General features: G+C 34.9%; 1 long non-coding RNA gene across 1 annotated transcript in view; it reads right to left on the bottom strand.

Moving 5' to 3' along the window:
- LOC140632707 (uncharacterized) overlaps positions 1-19,578 on the bottom strand; it is a 668,295-nt gene that overhangs the window by 84,516 nt on the left and 564,201 nt on the right. Inside the window, exon 9 of the long non-coding RNA XR_012030354.1 lies at positions 700-756. This is a non-coding gene — a long non-coding RNA (uncharacterized lncRNA). The remainder of the gene's footprint in view (positions 1-699; positions 757-19,578) is intronic.

Here is a 19,578-nt window from a genome sequence, read left to right as displayed (position 1 = left end):
TATTTTTCATTTTTTGAAAGAGAGACGGGCGGGGGGGTGGCAGGTGCAGTGGTGGGGGGCATGGGGGAGCAGAGGGACAGGGAGAAAAAAATCTTAAGAAGCAGGCTCCAGGCACAGCACAGAGCTCAATCTCACAATCCTGAGATCATGACCTTAGCCAAAATCGAGAGTTCCATGCTTGATGCTTAACTGACTGAGCCACCCAGTTGCCCCTAAAATGTCCTATTTTTAAGTGCCATAATCAAACAAAAGAGTTTTTGTCAGTAAGTGATTTTGGAATTATTTTTTAAACAATTAAATGAGACTGGTAAATAGGTTTTCTTCAATTAATTTTGATTTTCCTCCATTTCTCCCTATGGACTTCTTTCCACTTATGATATGGTAAAGAAATATAGTCATTGATTTGTCTCTGCTTCCTAATATTATGTATTTTTCTTCCATGGGCACCTTCTCTATTTCTCTCCAACCCCTGAACTGTTTAAGCTGTCACAAAATGAGTACTTGGCATCGGCTCTCATGATACTCAAAATTTTATGAGCTTTACTTAAAATTACAAACTGTACAGTTCCCAGAGCTATTGGAAAGTATAATCTAAAACAAAATATCATTGAGGAGTGACATCAGCAAAACAGCAGATTAAGTTTCTTCTCCACAAAAACCATCTTCCTCATAAAAGTATCAGTTTAGACAACCACTCACCAATGAGAATGCTGCTGTGGGAGTCCAGAAGTCAAGCAGGAAAGTCCCAGCTCATCACTGAAGAAAGAACAAAAAAATCCAAGATAGGTTGCATTGACGGTAAATGGAAGAACTTCACTTTACCCACATCACCTGTCCTCAAAGGTGGGAAGCTCAGTGCCAAGAAACCTCCTCCTGGGCCTACATTGTCTCCCTCAGGATAAAATGAGAGTATATTGGGCAGCCCAGGTGATTCAGCGGTGTAGTGCTGCCTTCAGCCCAGGGCGTGATCCTGGAGACCGGGGATTGAGTCCCATGTCGGGCTCCCTGCGTGGAGCCTGCTTCTTCCTCTGCCTGTGTCTCTGCCTCTCTCTCTGTCTCTCATGAATAAATAAATAAAATCTTAAAAAAAAAAAAAGCATATCAATGAGCACCTGCCTTCCTCAGTTGTGTGAGGTGCTGCCAAAGAGGCCCATTTTTCCCCCACTCTCCTCCCAGAATGCTACAGTGTGCTGCATGACTGGGTAGGGCAGGGAGGGGACAGGACAGCAGTAGCCAAGGCTCTCAACTGGCATAAAAGGATATGCAGACCCTACTGCTCCCTTTAGGCATAACATTAGGAAGCCCACCAATGAGCCTCTTGGTATGCCTCACCTGTGGATCCCCCCACCTGGCACATGGACACCCCCAACACTTCTCACACCTCACCTGCACACACACTCACAAAGCCACTGGCTCTTTCCAAGTGCTCCTCGGTGATGAGTATGAGTATGAAACATGAGTATGTTTCTGCAGACAAGTAATGAGCACAGGGAGAAAGCCTGCCTGACTCTGCAGGAGTGGAAGAAAGACCACAAACTTGAGCCTTCAGCAGCACTCTGGGAAAATTGAATGGGAGGCTGTCAACATGTGGCCTAACTTTGCATGATTGAGAGAAAGCATACAATCCTACAAGAAGTACCCCCAAGAGGAAACACGTTTGGAGCAGGCATATTCACAGAAAAGTTTTAGAAAAACCTTGGGATCTTTAGCAGGGCCGACAGAAAGTATTTCTCTCCCAAAGCCAGTTAGTAAAAACTAGAGGAGGTGACTGGTCATTCATATGTGGATACAGCAATGAAAGATTTCAAGGAATATGAAAAATCAAGAAAACATGACACCATCAAAGGAACACAATACTTTTCCAGTAACTGACCCCAAAGAAATGGGCATCTGCAATTTGCCCAATGAAGAATGCAAAATGGTTGTTTTAGGTAAGCTCAAGAAAAACAGAAAGATAATTCCATGAAGTCAGACAGATGAATACATAAGATGATGCCATATTTATATATGTTATGTATGTAATGAAACATTACTCAGCCATGAGATAGGGAAATCCTGCTATTTACAATAACATGGGTGGAGCCGGAGGACATTATGTTAAGTACAATTAGAATAGTGGTTACCAGGGTTGGGAGGATATGGGAGATGGAAAGATTTGGGGGATCTAATATACAGCATGGTGACTACAGTATGTCACACAGGGTTGTGTACTTGAAACTTGCTAAGAGCATAGATCTTAAGCGTTCTCACTACAGTCATACAAAATGGTAGTTGTGTGAGGTGATGGATATGTTAATTCATCTGACTGTGGTAATCATTTCCAAAAGTATACATAGTACACTTGAAATATATTTTATTTGTATATTATACTTCAATAAAGCTGAGAAAACACTAAAATATAATTAAATATATAATAAATATATGCAAATAATTAACTATAAATACTAGGTTTAAAATAAAATTATAATATATTTTCTTTATATTGGAATAAATTTTAATTGTAATAAAATTAAAATCTCTTAGAGACGTTTTTCCCCCCAATATCCAAGTTCATCTTATGAATTTATCAAAATACCATTTTGGAATTTTTCACTTCTACATTATTTCCCTAAGTAAGTTTTTCACAAGAGCTCTGTACATTAAAAAAAAAAAAAAAAAAGAGCTCTGTACATTACAAAGAGATTGTCTGAAACTTGAAGCACAGGTATTCAAAGCACCTATTTTATTTAAGGAGATAAAATGAAACAAAATTTGGAGGACAAGTATACACTCCAACAATCAACTATACATTCTTCTTGGTTTAGTAGATCATTAATTTATTTCTCTTATATAGATGAAGAGATGTTGAAATGTTAATATCAAGTAACTGAATACATCGTTTTTCAGTTTTCCTGCATCTTTAGAACAGTCTACAAAAATAAAGAGTATGCTTTTAAACAGTGCAATAAAGAGTAACTCAAATATATTACATATGTAGAGGTTTCTGCTTCTTTTTGAGTCATAACCAAAAGTTTAATTTTCAAAAGCTCTCATATAGAAAATAATACTATCTTAAAAATCAAGAAATAGATTTTAATATATTTGATATGGTTTGCAATACGTAATCTGTAAGTTAAAAAATCAGGTGAAAATTATGGGGATATATACACATGGAAAGAGAGACATTTCATGTATTGATACATTAACCTAAATTAGCAAATATGCTTATAGTTTTATCCAGAACCAATACCGAATATGGATTTAGGAAGTGTGGGTCTGTAGTCTCAATTCTGTCTTTTAGCTATGATAAAATTATAGTGTTGTGATCTATTACAAACTTCTTCCACTCAGGAACACTGAAACCTATCTTTCACAGAAGACATATCTATCCTTACTTCTATGAATTTTGACAAAATAGAGTCTCTTCAAAGAAACAGATGGTGAATGAATGGAATTATAGTTATATTCAAAATCATGTGGACTTTCATATCTACATGAGCTCTAGCAAGAAAATAAATGGCTGGTGGTATGAGATAATTACTTCAAATTGCAGACTTTAGGGCAAATCCAGAACCAGAAACTATATCACCTCACAGAAAGTTTAGTGATGTACTTAAAATACAATGTATTTTTTTAATACATTGTTATTGTGGAAATACAAATATGTTGTTGTGGAAAAAGATAAAAGACACCCTTTCGTGAAGATCCACTATTCATCTATTTACCAAAATCCGAAGTCAGAGGTTCCTATTTGGTAAATTGCTTTTCCTTATTTATATATCAATTTTTGTTGATTCTACTTCCAAAATGTTTCCCAAATCTACCCACATGTCATACCTATTGCCATCAGCCTCCTCCCCATTATCGTCCATCCCCAGAAATAACAGTAGCTATTGACCTAGTCTTTCCAGTTCCATTCTTGCTTCCTAATCAATTACCCACAATCTGAGTCATCATTTTACAAATATGTAAATTTTGTAATTTAGGAAATTACAGAGCATTCAGTCAGTCATTAGCTTCCTAACACACTCACTTTCTGTTACTTCTCAGGGAGCACAAAGCTCTTTGCCACATTGAGACTTCCTCTTGGTATTTCTCTCCCTGGGTGACATCCTTCCCCTGCTGGTTCTTCACATCAATTATGACGCAACCTACACTTCTTCTCCATTTAGCCTTTAGCAGTCTGCTTTTCTCTATTTCATAAACATTTATTTCCTTCATATAAACTTGCTTAATGAATCCTTTCTTTTCCATGTATATTTTGTCTCCCTCACGAGAGTGTAAATACCATGTAAAATTGATGAAAGAAGAAATCCTGACTAGGTTGTTCACTATGGCACTGTTATTCTATCATAACATCTGACAAAAAATAGATGATAAGTAAATGATTATTTGCCTAAAGAAAGCAAAAAAAGAATCTTCATTTTTCAAATGAAGAATTTAAACCTTAGAGAAGTGTTTTGTTTTAAAAAAAATTTTCTTTTTTTTTTTAAGATTTATTTGAGAGAGAGAGAGTGTGTGTGCGCGCACATGGGTTGGGGGAGGGGCAGAGAGAATCTCAAGCAGACTCCCTGCCAAGTGTGGAGTCAGATGCAGGGCTCTATCCCACAAGTCTGAGATCATGACCTGAGCTGCAATCAAGAGTCAGAAGCTTAACTGACAGAGACAACGAGGCACCCCTAAAAAATTTTTTTTCAATGCTCAGTCATTATTTTCTTACTAATGTAGAATATGTGTGTGTGTCTTTTAATAGTTTAGTGATTGTTGCAAGAAAAAACTGACATCCCTTAAAGTTTTAGAAGACATATTTTTCTAACCTAGGTATCATATAAGGGGCTTATCAATGGGATTTAGATATAGTCAGCCATGACTATATATCCTTTCCCATGTATGGCTGTTAAGTCATATTAATGACTTTGAGCTTCATGTTAAGGATTATAAGAAATCTTCAAGGCCTTTTGTTGGAAAGCAATTTAATTGGATTCACATATATATCTGCACCTTGTGGGAATTTGGACTCGATGACCTCTGAGATTTACTCTGAAACTATGTTCCATGACTCTGTGACTTAACATTTTAAAGGCAACCTTTCTAATATTCACTAGGGGAAACTAGCAACAAAGGTTTCTTTGTACATATTTTGGTGTAATCCTATGTTTGTAGGCAAAAAAACATGAGTCCCAAAATTTTATGAAATTGTTCCATTAGAATTAATTTTAATTTTATTAATATGTCTAAACTATAGCAAGGTTCTCTCAGAGGCTGTGAGAGAATAATGTTAAGCCCTAATCTGTTGCATGTTGCACCACATGATAGAGAAATAAACCACATATTTATTCAGTTATTGGACTATATGTGTGTGAATACTCTATCTGCCTTCATATTAGATTGTACACAAAGGGAAATATACAATTAGTATATAGAACATTTACACTTAACAATAAACTAAACTATTCCCTCTTCTAGGTCTTGTTATAGACAGCTTTTTGTTTGTTTTCCCATTAATGGCATCTCATGTCATAGAAGTCTTTTGGAATTCTCTTTTTTTTTTTTGGAATTCTCTTATTAAAAAATAGCTCTACTGTCAATATGTAGACAATATGTCAATATGTCACCCTTTATCATATTATTCAGTTTTATTATGTTTGTGGAACTATTTTCTTTTTGAAGGTATTTGTTTATTATCTTTCCACCTTTGTCTGCATATAAATGTCATGAGAGTACTGACCTTATCTGTTTTGTTTTCTTCATATAATCATGCCTAAAGTAGTCGTTTGGTCACAAAAGAAATTGTTAAACAAATGAAAGGCTGATTGAATAAACAATAATGTTAAGTTATAAGAATCATATCTCAAATCTAAGTTTTGCTAGTTATATGGCTTTACTTGCTAGTTGGGGCTTTGGCCAAATCAATTAACCACAGGGGCCTTGGGTTCCCTACTTATTCAAAGGAAAAAATCCTTCATAGTACTGTTCTAGTGCTAGAATGAGATGGTGAATGTGAAAATATTTGGCAAACTGAAACAAATTAAAATCTAAGAAATCACTATTGGTATCTTGCTGAAGAAAAATCATTTGTAATCAGGGACATTCCTGAGATAACTTGAACTCAATTTAAAACCTAAGTGCTCTATGGGACGCCTGGGGGGCCCAGTGGTTGAGCATCTGCCTTCGGCTCATGGCGTGATCCCAGGTCCCAGGATCGAGTCCCACATCGGGCTCCCTGCATGGAGCCTGCTTCTCCCTCTGCCTGTGTCTCCGCTTCTCTCTGTCTCTGTCCCTCATGAATAAATAAATAAATAATCTTTTAAAACATTGAAAAAATAAAGTACTCTAATGACTTATAAACAAAGAATGCAAGAAAGGTTAATTTAAATATATTCTACCTATCAAATTTGACTGCTTCACAATGAAGCTGAACATTTCCATTGACAAAATAAATATAATTTTAAATATTAAACCTAAAATTGAAATCAGCATCTGGAGACAATGATATCATTAATATTTGTCATTCTTCTCATTATTTAAAACTATCACATTTTGAGGAAATTAATTTTGCCAAATATGTTATTAATTTATACAGATCCTTAAAAATTGACTCAGTGCATATCTTGCTTCCCCCAAATGTCTATTTGTAAATCAAAAAATTTTTATTAAGGAGAAAAGTTTTCTTGAATATACAGTTTCCTTTCATACCTGAAACCTTAAAATGCACACACTAAATCTGAAGAGATCATAGATGCTAAAATCTACACATTTTTTTTGATAATTGCTACTCAATCCACATTTTAAGTATAATACATTTTGAAGGTATAAAAAGTGGAATTTGTGTTTACATCTCAAAGATATTTTCTAAAAACCAATTTCATTAAATAAAAAACACGAGGGTATTAATCCCAAGACCAAATGCCAGTTTCATATATTAAAATATATATTAAAATGTGTATTATATATGCCTCAAATTCAGGTATATATGCATGAAGTAAGCATAGCTTGCCTCTAGAGCTACCAATAATTGATAATTCCAGCATAAGCAATCTTATTTACTCAAATTAATGCATCTAGGCACTTTAATTTTCCATATTTGTGCATAAAGCACAACTCTATGTGGATTTAACTGGCTTAAGTTAATATTTTTATCTTTATCCAGCTGAGGAATCTAAGAAAAGTGTTACCTAACAATCATAAATCAATTGCAGAGAGGAGACTGTGCCAACCACTCCTTGTTCTGTGGTCAGCTTGGTTTTGTTTCCTCTAATATTTAGCAAGAGAGGCTATGATATAAGATGGAAAGTATTCTGACTATATAAACAGACTGGGTCTGTGGTATGATCCCCCTTTTCCTAAGGCAGGCCATGAATTCCTATAGTCCTTTGTCCAAGCTGCCAAGTGTTAATTATTGTAATGTTTATTTATATAAACAGATAACATATTAAGCATTGAAGAAGATTCAAATTTTAATAAAATACTGTCCCTGAATTTAAGTTACTTAAGTTCGATAAGTGAAACCCATACGCCCCGTTAAACAAAATGTGTAAGAAGGACTTCAACAGGCCACACACACACACACACAAATGCATTAGGAATTATAAAAAGGTCAGATGAATTCTAAAGAAGTGGTCATATGCAGTAAGAATGCCCTCTTCTAGAATTTTCCTCTTCTTTCTTGTATTCTTCCTATATTACTAATTCTACACCTAATAACAATAGCAATGCTAGATCTTTATATACTATCTTACCTAATCTTTACACATCTCTGAACAAGTAAAAGATAGTAAGGCCATTTACCAATAATTGAACTCTCACTCAACATTGTTACAGTACTAATTAAGGTCACATTGCTGGTGTCAGGGTCAGAACTCTAACCCAGAACTGTGTGATTCAAAAGCAGAATCTTTTATCCACCTAGCTATAATTGTGTTCACACTTCATTTTGAAGGAAGAAGGGAAACTGTTTTGTAAGATTGGACAAAAGGCATTTGACCCTGAGGGAACACAGGGTACAAATAAAGACACTGACTTGTGAGCTTTCATGGTGTCATGAAAGGACAGATTATTTGAATGAGCCTGGAGGGGTAGTACCTGGAAAGACTAGTAGAAAATGAAACTGAAAAGACTTGAAACCAGGTCATAGAGCACCTTTCTGAGGAAGTATAATTTCATTTTTAAAAAATGTGGTGTCATTATTTTTCTTCAGCAGATGATGACATTTTATACACAATATGGTAAGGATAGTTCAATGTACAACATTTAAGAGGCATCAGATAAATGTCTAATAAACCAAATAATGGGACAGAGTAAAGGATCTATTACAGTCTTTAGGAAGATAGGAAGCAAGTTCATAAACTATGACAGTAGAAGAGCATTAGATTTATTAGATTAGGAGCAAGGGGAACTTGGTTTAAATCTACCTTAGCCATTAACTAACTCAGAGATATTTAATTTTCCTTCTGCAAAGCCTCAGAGTTCTCTTTTGAACTTAGATAAATAATAGGGAAATAAACCATCTCTGAAGTTATATGACTTTGAGTAAAAGGAAAAGGTACATATTTCTTTTTAAATAAAATAATTGTGAGCACAACCATATCATATCTGTGTTTATATGGAATGCATTTGTCACAAGAGGCAAATGGTCTCTTTGAGAGAGGCTGTAGTAATATCACTAATGTAGATGCTAAATATGAGTGAGGAATATTTCCATGAAAATAATGAGCTGAGGTTGGGGCATAATTGGCAGATTAACACAGACTCATCAAAAATGGCCTAGGAACAGCCATACTGCCAAACAGGAACACAGGCAGATAAGCCTGTGTCTAATGATAGCTAGACCCTCACACTTATGAGGAGGTTGATAAAATCCAGAGAAAATCTTTGGAATAAAAGGAAGGAATTAGTAGCATAAATAGATGCCTTTAAAAAATATATATCAAAGAAAAAAAAGTACCAGTGGAGGGGACTGGGGAAAACAAGGTAACTGTAGAGAAACTAAGAAAGAGTGGCAAGTGCAGTAGAAACAGATACAAGAATGTGCACCTTCACAGAAATTGAGGGGGGAAAAATAGTGCTAAATATAACCTCTGTTCTGTGGTGTCATGTGCAGTAGAAAAATATTTCACAATGATATCCAAAAAGTAGGCATTCTTTTTTTTTTTAAGAAGGAGGTCATTATTGACTTTCAATGTAGTTTCATTTGGTGAAGGGCCTAAAGCCTAAGAATAATGAGCTAAAGAGTTTTTAGAAGAAAAACTGAACACAGTGCAAAGATTTCCATATTACTCAGAGATGTAGGAAAGAAGAAAATCTGAAAAGTGCATGAGCCAGATCAAAGAAAGACATTTTCAAGCTAATGTAAGCTGCTTAGAAATCCTACACCACATAGCAAGTCATTTTGCATGTGCTGAGTATTTAAATATATGTCAAGCTGAACCAAATGATATCTAGTTAGACAAAAAGGCGAAAAATAAAAAATTTATTTTGAAAGATATTGAAAATATAAAAAGTAAGAATAAGTAATGGAGAAAGCCAAGAGGAGGGAAAAAGAGGAAGGGTATCATCAATAACATACAAAAGAAAAAGGGACATAACATTAAAGAAAAGGGGGGGAGGAAAAACAAAACAGGTAAATATGTTAATTAATTTTAGATATGCAAGGATTGGGTGAGCATGGAGGTAAGGTGAGGTCAAAGAATATCTTCACAAAAAAAAAAAAAAAGAATATCTTCACAGATGGCCTATCATATATATATATATATATATATACACACACACACACAAATAGTTGACCAAATGGGGTACTAAGGATGAGAATATTGAGTGGCCAGGAAGTAATGGTCTAGAAGTTTCTGAGAAAGCTTGGGCATTTACACACATCATGGAAAGCTGAGCCAAGTTTGAATAGCGTAACACTCTAATGATTCAACATAGGGAGTCTTTGCATACCCTGGCCCTCTTCAGCTAGGCTTATACTAGGAAAAAGAGAATACAAAAAGGGCAATACATGGTCAATATTCAATGTCTTTCCTCTTGCTTCTGCAGGTATAATGTGCATTCAAAGCACAGAATACTAAAGTAAATCATAGACAAATGTAGTTGGGCATCCAGGAACCTGGGAGACCAGATGGCTGGAAAGCTTATCTGCATAATAGTGAGAATGGAGATTGGTGTGGAGTTTCTAGTTTTACTGCAAGCAGATTTCTTTCTTAGATTGTAGATAACTTGAACTTTAAGCTTTGTAACCATTGAAGGACCATGCTCGAAAGTGTGATCAGTGCCTATGAAGCGATGGAATACTAAAGCAGAGGAAACAAAGTTTCCAGGATGTGTCGGGGGCCTGAGGTTGATAGGTCCTCTCAGTGTTTGAGAGATAACACTGATTCCTTGGCAATACTCCCAGGAATATGAGAGGACATCCTGGGGTGTGATGGGAGATGCCCCCATGGAAATGACTCTAGGGAACAGAGCACGCCAGAAGGGCAAAGATTATAATACCTAAATCTGACAGAAGCTGTCCTGTCATAATCCTCAATTTAGGGATTATGTGTGTTTAGATCCTGAATCTTTCCACAGTCATTAATAGGAATTGAAACTTAGAGGTCCTGCCTCAGTTTTCAGGTACCATATCAGTAAATACCACAAACACACTCTTCCCCTGACCTGAAAAAAAATTAATCTCATTACTTGGTAGTCATAACTTATCCTAAAATTTCCCAAAAAGAATATTTTTCACAGCTCACCTGTGGATTACACACACACACACACACACACACACACACATAAGTTAAAAGTTTGGTGTATTATATGCATTATATGTATGTATTATATGTATGTATTATATGATATGGTATTATCACTGAGAAAATTCATTAATTTATTAATCTTGGAAGACTACTCTAAAAGACAGAAGGAATAGATATTATTTATCCCAGAGAAAACAAGCACTGAGTAGATAGCTACCTATCTAAAGCCAATTAGAAAAAAAAAAAAAAAAAAAAGCTAAAGGCTATAAATTGTAGATGGTTTTATATTGTACCTGACATGGCTCAGAAAAAAAAAAAAAAGAAAGAAAGAAAGAATCAAAAGAGGCAGATTCATGCTTTCCAGGCATGCCCCAGGAATGGAGGATTCTCTTTTTATGTTAATCCACTCCCTTTGAGCCAAAAGCTGACAGTGCACAGACAACAAAGGGCCTGCAAGGTTTGCTGTCCAAAAATACTCACCGCAATTTGTCAGGCTTCACATTAAACATGGCTTTTTACACATCGCTGGCCTCTAAACATAAAAGATCCTGTTGGTTTCCCTAATTAAATACAGTGAGATCAAAGGTTCACCAATGTCTATCTGACTATCTCACGGTATTCCAGAACTGAAAGCAAATGAGAAGTGTTAGAAAAATGTGTCAGAAGTTCCAGAGATTTCACTTTCTTTTCAGTTTCTTTACCTTTATAAAATTAATAAATAAATAAAGCCAGGACAGCCTATGAATGTTGTTCATATTTCCTTTGTGTTTTCCCTTAATAAGATAATTGTGTTGACATCAGAGTTGAAAGAGACCAAAGTGAAGAATATAGAGAGACCAGGCAACTCATTTTTGTAGAAAAGATGGCATTGCACTATGGTCCAAAAATACCACAATGAATATTTTTCTAAGTAGAAAAAGATCCTGCTGGAACAATGCATTTTCATAAATCTATAACATTTTATAGAGGAAGATGCATTAAAATAAAATAGAGCTGGCCTTGGGTGACTAAACTCCCACTTTACTCATGAATCCATCCATAGATTATTCACAATGGAGGTCTTGTTTACAGGAAATTCCAGTGTTAAAGAGATGATCTAATCCTGATTCCTTAGGGGTGAGTCAATATTGATTATTCCCATTAAGGGAACAATAGATAATAGATTTGGAAAGGGTCTTCTCTTTGAGGAGCATTATGTTTTGAAATATAGAGAACTTGAAAATAATTGTTAAAGCTTTAAAGAAGATACACTCACAACCTCTATTTCTTTCTAAATGCATTTAATTACTTCAAGATTTATAAAGATAGAAATAAAATAGTTTTGAAAAATTTAAAATACCTTTAATCCAACAGTATCATATCTAATATGGTAACTTATATATAATATGACCCTAAACTTTCTTAGAAGACTTTTGTATGGGTTTTGTCATGTGCATATAAAAGACTAACTAAAAATCTAAATGATAAATAATTACAACTGAAAAGTTACCATGGAAAAAGTGTATATACTTTTCTTAGCAACAAAAAATTGCTTTCTTCAATATGCTTTTTATTAAAATGTAATAAAAATCTCTTCTGAAAGCCAGATGGTAGATGACATGATAAATTAAAGCCCCACATAAGTGCGAATAGAAAAAAAATAACTTGCTGCTGACATAAATGACATTTACAATATCACATATGTTTTTTCTAATGAATATAAGATGATCTTGATATTGCAAAAGACCTTTATTCCAGAAATGAAAAGCTAGAGGAGGAAAAATGAGGCAGCAACCTGTATTTTTATAGAAATAGAAAATGCTATCTATGACCTATATTCCAATTTGAAGAAGAATATTTGAATAGTAATAAAAAATTGATACAATTTTAGAAAGAATATTAATTATTTTTTAATTAGATTCTTCTTTTATTCTTTATTCCTATTTGTCATATATAAAATTTAAAAAGAACTATGTCTAATATATTCAATACCTGCCTAAGTATATTCATTCTGGTCAAATATATTCCAAATTGTTACATTAATACATACATGATTATGTTATAATTTCACTCACTAGCATTATGGAAAGGTCCCAGGAAGTTTTATGAGAGTCTATGAGGCTTGCAGTTAACATATTCTTCATTTGAAATATGTCTTCACCACATATCAGCTGGGTGACTACAGGTATATTATTGAACTACCCTAATCTTTGATTCCTTTTTCTGTAATTGGGGATTTTATTGTTAATAGCATCAAATAGTAGGTATAAACAGGGGTAATGTAAACAACACAATATAGTACCTGGCATACGCTAAGCCCTTAGTAAAGCATCAGTCATTATTATTATAGTTCATAGGTTATAATAAGTGTAGACAAAAATAGAAATTAAATAGTTTAATATTAAATAAAGGTCATTTGCTATCTCAGTTTTAAGTCTCATCTCTTAAGCTCTAACATAACCTGCTTTGGCAGACTCTTTTCAACAGTTGCTATCCGTGCCTGGCTGTGAAATCACCAATGGCTGTGCATACTGAGCAGATCTTAGCTAACTCTGCAAACAAAATGTATAAAAATTTCAGGAATTGTTCCTTGTTAGAAATGGCCAATAAACTGCTTATTGCTTTGCAAATATTGAACCTGGGAAAATAATGCTACATCTGCTGAAAACTTATGGAGAGTAGCTGATGGCCCATTAGATATATAAATATGGAGGGAACAAACAAGAATAATTATGAGACCTTAAGAAATCTGGTCTTAGAGTACACTCATGGCAAGTTGAAAAACTGTGATGAGATTCTAAAGAGAAAAAAAAAAAAACAAGGAATAAACGATATTCTTAGATAAATTTCAGGTGTATCTTACCAAAATTCGACAGATAGTCATGAAAATGAAAATATTTCAACTGAAAAGTCTGTGTCATATGTCAAGAGCTTTCATGGTTGTCTAATTCAAATATAGATTCAATTAGCCATGTCTCAGGGATAGGACCTTTTCTTACAGAATTGGCATACCAGCCAACTTAATCAGTAAACATTGACATAATTAATAATAGAAGAACCCTTAATCCAGCCTAAGCAACAGTGAGAATTTGAAACCTACACTTTTTACAAACTTATATCTAGTTACATTTTAATTGGTACTTAATGAACAAGGAGGTGAGGGTTTAGTCTGGAGACTAATATCACATGCTATATCTAATAAACAGTTAATTTTTTCCTAGTTGAATGCCATTTATGTCTTTTATTATATATTAAAAACACATAAAAGACGCTGATTTATAAATTTGTATGGATGATGTATCAGTTAAAGGTCCCAGCAGGAAACAGATGGTCTTCAAAGTGTTTAAATGAAGTGAGTTGCATAGACTTTACACAGAGGTGAAGGTGAAGTTAAGGACACCAAGAAGAGGTAGAGAAACACCCAGGAATTAGCAACAGCAGGAAGCCAGGACCACCTTTGAGCAGAAGGGACAAAGAGAAGGTGCATGGTTTCTGAGAGCCTCCCAGAGTTCCATCTGTGGGAGAGAGACAGCCAAGAGGAAGGGTACGGATGGAGGACAGAACTGCGAGTTCAAACATCCAGACCAGTCTTTCCTCGTAGCTTTCCTCTGTTCCAAGTGCCTCCCACTGGCTGAATCCAACATAAAGCCAGGGGAGGAGGAAACCCAGAAATGTTTCAACCCCCACAGCACAAAATAGGGAACTGAGAATAACTAAGGAGGTCTGAAGGTAAAAAATGGGGATACTCAGAAAAATAAAAGCACAGATGAATAAAATGCGATTGGATTGCAAGCTTAACTTTTAAAGTGCCTGACAGTGATACTATAAAAAAGATGATAAAACTTTTCTTTATGGTAACTGTTCCACTATATGCATGAAATTGTTTCATCCACCACATTTCAGCTTTAAGTATTTTTTTAATTCATACAAATGTGTGCAATAAAATGCAATTACAGCTCAATTAAAGTTCCAGTGCAATTAAAGCACATTGAAAATAAATGGTACAAAACAAATCTTTGGAGTTGTTTTTGTTTGCATTTACTGGGATTTTGGCTCTTTTAAGTACCAATCTGTTATTAGAAATATATGGATTTACATAGATTTGCTATGTAGCTTATCCAATAAATAGATCATATAAGCCATTTATCATATTACTGCATTTAAGTTATACATAAAAATCTGAGATCAGAAACGACAAAGAGAAGGTTAAAAATAAACATTTGTACATTCCAATTGAAGGATGCATGCACTGAAGATTTGATAGCTTTTCAAAAACATGGCAAAAATTCAGGAAGCTAAAAAAACTCTCAAAATGTTCAAAGATGTTTTGGATATCAAAATCAGTAAATGAATGTTTAAAAAAAACTAATGCTGAATAACACATCTGCTTTCATTTCCAACTATAACAACAAAAACTACATGCCCATTTATCCTCTAAGTTGTCATGGGCTCAAATGTTGTGCGAGGTTAGAAACAGGGCAGCCTACTAGGGAATAAACAAAGATTACCTTGATTCCAATTGTATTAAGGAATTCAAAATATCAGGTTGAGTGATGTTAGCACACAAAGAAGTCTACATTATTGGTTCCAATTTCTAATATGCTTACAATTTAAATGAGGAGATGAGACTTCAGGACATAAATATTCCATATATACACATACAACAGTATAATATAAAAGTTGAATAAGGAACCATAAATTGAATGATGAATAATCAGGAAATAATTAAAAAAGAAGTGGCATTTGAATTGAAACTTGGCAGATCTGTAATAATGCACAAGGAAAAGGAAAACATTCAAAGAATGAAAAATAGGGTAAAAATAAAATTGGTTGAAGTACCTATATATGCATATGCACATATATATCATTTAAGAGTCACTGAATAAACATGATCTTTCTAGACTAGAGATTTTAAAGGGAAGTAATGTGTAGTATGTATAGATAATGTCGCGAAAATAGGGTAAATCTAATTGTTAGTAACCTTACAATGGGGGTCATCCTGAAGGCATATTCTGGAGTTTATTTCACAGGCATTAGGGACCCATTGAAACTATTTCTGTAGAGAAATAATCCGGTGAAAGAGTTTTAAGATTAATTGGAACAGTTAGAGAAAAGAATCAGGGAATAATATACTCCCAGAGGAATATGAGGCTAAAGTTAGAAACATTAATAGTAATGATATATAAGATGGAAGATATCAGAAATACTTAGAAAAAATAAGGTAGACTTTTTGCTTGTTTGGAACCAGACAACAGTGAAGGGTGAGAAATTAAAGATAACTCCACGATCTCAAGCCATAGGGATTAGAATAATGTCAGCCTTGGGAAAACCAAGATGGACAGCTGGCCATAAAGAGAGAGCGTTAGTGTCCTCAGGCCAAACACAGTTCCTAGACGAGCTTGCTCAGAGCAGTTTTGGAAACTAAATTTCTGCTTCTGTATTCATTCAAAAATCTTCAGACTGTGGAGTGACCCCAGGGAAATTTTTAATCTTCCTGCATTCAGTAGTTCCAACCTGATGCTCTAGGGTAGCTTTAGAGAAATCTCAGCCCCAGATTAAGAAAGTATTCCTTAGAACTATGTTGATGCTTGCATTCTATTATAAATAGTAAGAGAGTCCTAAAATTCCCCGGGTTCTGAGAAATAGGACAGAAATAGTGGTGCTGGTGGTGATGGTGTCAGTGATGGTTTTAGTGTTGGGAGGTGGGGGGTGGTGGGTAATAGAGGAGAATGAACATCTCACTTTTCTCACAACCTAAACCTGAGTTGAAGATTCAGGTTTTCCCTTCCTATTTTACCAGAAAGCTTTCCAAAGTTCTAAGTTCTGGGAAGAAATATTTTGATCATATTAAACTGATTTGTAGCCAAATACTAAGTCTAATATAAAAACTTCCCACACTGGCATCAATTATATGAACCCATGTATATATATTTAAATTTTGCTTGGTGTGTGACTTCAGAGGAGAAACATCTCTAAAAAAAAAAAAAAAAAAAAATGGAGGGCAACATATACAACTCAGTTAGAAGGAGTCAAAGACATTAATCTCCTAAGAAAAGGCACTGCAATGTAGTCTCAGCTGCTGAATCAGGAACTTTTTGTTCTTGTAGTTGTTCTTACGGTGCTAATATTTTTTTGTCTTAAATTTAAGGAATATGTCACATCTCTCTGGATCTCTGCCTCTCCTCACAGGATTGTTTTAAGGATAACTTAACAAAAGGAATGAGGACTGCTTTGAAAAGTGTAAAACCATACTCAATCATGATCTGCTCTACAGAGGGTATTGATAGTTCTTTCAGTCACCAATATTGGTAAAACTTTTAACAAAATTTGATCAGTGTTCAGTGAAGAAAACAGAGGTCAGGCTTGATAATTCAAAAGAGAGTAATTAATATGAGGAATGAGGTCCTAGCATCTTCAATCAACTGAAACGCCAAAATGGAGACCAGGAGGCAAACCAGAAATCATCAGCAAGTTGTATGGATTCAATTCTATAATAACAGGTGTGGAAGGAAGAAGAGCTGGTGTTACAGAGCCTGCTCTCTAACACCACCAGATGATTGTTTGGCTGGAAGGAGAAAGGAATAAGAAGAAAGTGGTTTTGTTGTTGTTGTTGTTGTTGTTGTTGTTGCTGTTGTTGAGAGTCAGAATACCTGAGGAGAGGCAGCAACTCTTGGGGATGCCTGAGGCACAGAAGTTGGGGAGATGCAGGGTTGAAGACCACAAAGTGCTTGTTATGAGAGACCCACACAAGTTTTGATCTGTGGGGTGGAGTAAGAGCTGGAAACTCTAGAGGAGTTTTCTGAGTGGACATGGCATTTGAGCATTCTTAAGTGTTCTAGAAACACTTCTTCTCATCAATTAATAAATGTTTACTGGAGAAAAAAAACATTTAAAGTTTCAGCAATTCCTAATTATACACATTTCCAAAAAGTACCCTACACATTTCCAAAAGTCTATCTGAGCCTATTCCCATAAGCCCACATTGCAATATCCTTGCCTAAACTGCCCAAGGCATATTTATATTTCAATATTTAGTTCACGTATCAGCTTCTCCATGATATGTTTCTGAAACCACCTTCCTAAGTAAAACTGATTACCACTCTTTTGTGCCTCTACTAGTCCCTGTATATCTGCAATAACAATTATAATAGTAGTTGTGGGATATCCCATCAGAAGTTAAAATAAATTTTTAAGGATTTTCTCTAGTTAAGGAAAACAGAAGCTGAGCAGTCTTTAAAGAGTGCTCTTTAGAGCACCCTTAAGAAGAGTGATAATAATCACCTTTAGTTTCTAGAGGTAGCTTCTATCATAAGAATAATGTAAGATCTCAGATTCAAGGGTAACCTCCCTTGGATGGTAAAAAAGTAATTCAGATTCCAAGGAAAGAAATTGCTAGGGAGGGGATGCCTGGGTGGCTCAGCGGTTGAGCATCTGCCTTTGGCTCATGACGTGATCCTGGGATCCAGGATGGAGTCCCACATCGGGCTCCCTGCATGGAGCCTGCTTCTCCCTCTGCCTGTGTCTCTGCTACTCTCTCTCTCTGTGTTTTTCATGAATAAATAAATAAAATCTTAAAAATTAAAAAAAATTGCTAGGGAGATAAGGAGAACATGACTACTAGGATTTACAGATGTTGAAACATTACTAAATTGGGGGGAAAAACATTCTTGGGGGAAGCTGGCCTTCTAACTGATACCATTGCATGGAAATTCACACATCTGTACTTTAGTCCTATAAGACCAACTATGGTCATGACAGAAGGCTGAAATGGGATCTGTGTTCTCACTGAAGAACCACTGCAACATTGGCTAAAACATTAATTGGTGAGAAGTCACTGTGACACTAACCCAATATTTTCAGCCTCCATGTGGATGATTTCAATAGTTGTGGCAGCAGGAATCAATACAAGAAGTGGGCAATTAAGACCTTAATTGACCCTCTACTTGGTTATTACGCTCGACTGACTCCCTTTTCCAGGCTTTTAGGCAAGTACGAGAGGAATTAGAGTAAACATAAGGGGGGTTACCAAGCTATAGTATTGCCTACCAATAGGGCCATATACAGCTGAGCATGTAAATGGAGAAAATTATTTAATTTTAATAAATATATGATCATTTTTCTGCTAAAATTCATACTAATTAAATATTGCTTAACCGTAATTCATTGTCTACCCCTTCTTCTCAACTCCCCTTTTTTCTTTTTTTTTCTTTTTTTTTTTTTTAAGACTAAGGCACACATTTTACTTACTTAGTGTCTCAAGTGTCATCCCTAGTTTTTGGAATCTATTACAGAATCCATAAGATTTTCATCAAAAAAGACATTATCAATAAATAAATAAGTCATTTCATTGACTTCATTTTTTGTGGCATGCACTTGAATTACAAGAAGATAATCTTACTAAAATTCTCTTTACATATATTTTCTGAAAAAATAAAAAATCAAAGCATAATTAAAGACCGTTAGAAGTAAGTTCAGTGACAAATTATCAGAAGAGAGAGTTGAATTAGATCATGGACAGAAGCAACCTACTCTTCCCCATACCATGTTAATAAGTAGTTGATAATAGGTAATTAATCTCTCTGGGCTACAGAGTCAAGGTACATCACTCATTATCCAAGTCATTTGTTTTCTAATAACACTGAAGTATGAAATGACTAACATTGTGTGTAGGAAGTTTTATAGGCCTATCCAAACTTCAAGTATTTATGAACTTACAGGATCACCTCAGTTATACGTTCCTGAAGTTGAAGACTAAATAACAACACATATAATAAAATAAAGGACAAAGGATACTCTTAAGTTTATTTAAAACATACATACTAGATATTTTGGGTCCTCTATAGGCAAACTTCAAACTTACTAGAGAACAGACTGCTAAAATAGA

The sequence above is a fragment of the Canis lupus genome, chromosome 4, assembly GCF_048164855.1.
Source record: "Canis lupus baileyi chromosome 4, mCanLup2.hap1, whole genome shotgun sequence".
In the NCBI taxonomy this organism is placed as follows: Eukaryota; Metazoa; Chordata; class Mammalia; order Carnivora; family Canidae; genus Canis; species Canis lupus.
The sequence above is the reverse complement of the archived record's forward strand: the minus strand, read 5'-3'. Positions and strand labels throughout refer to the sequence as shown.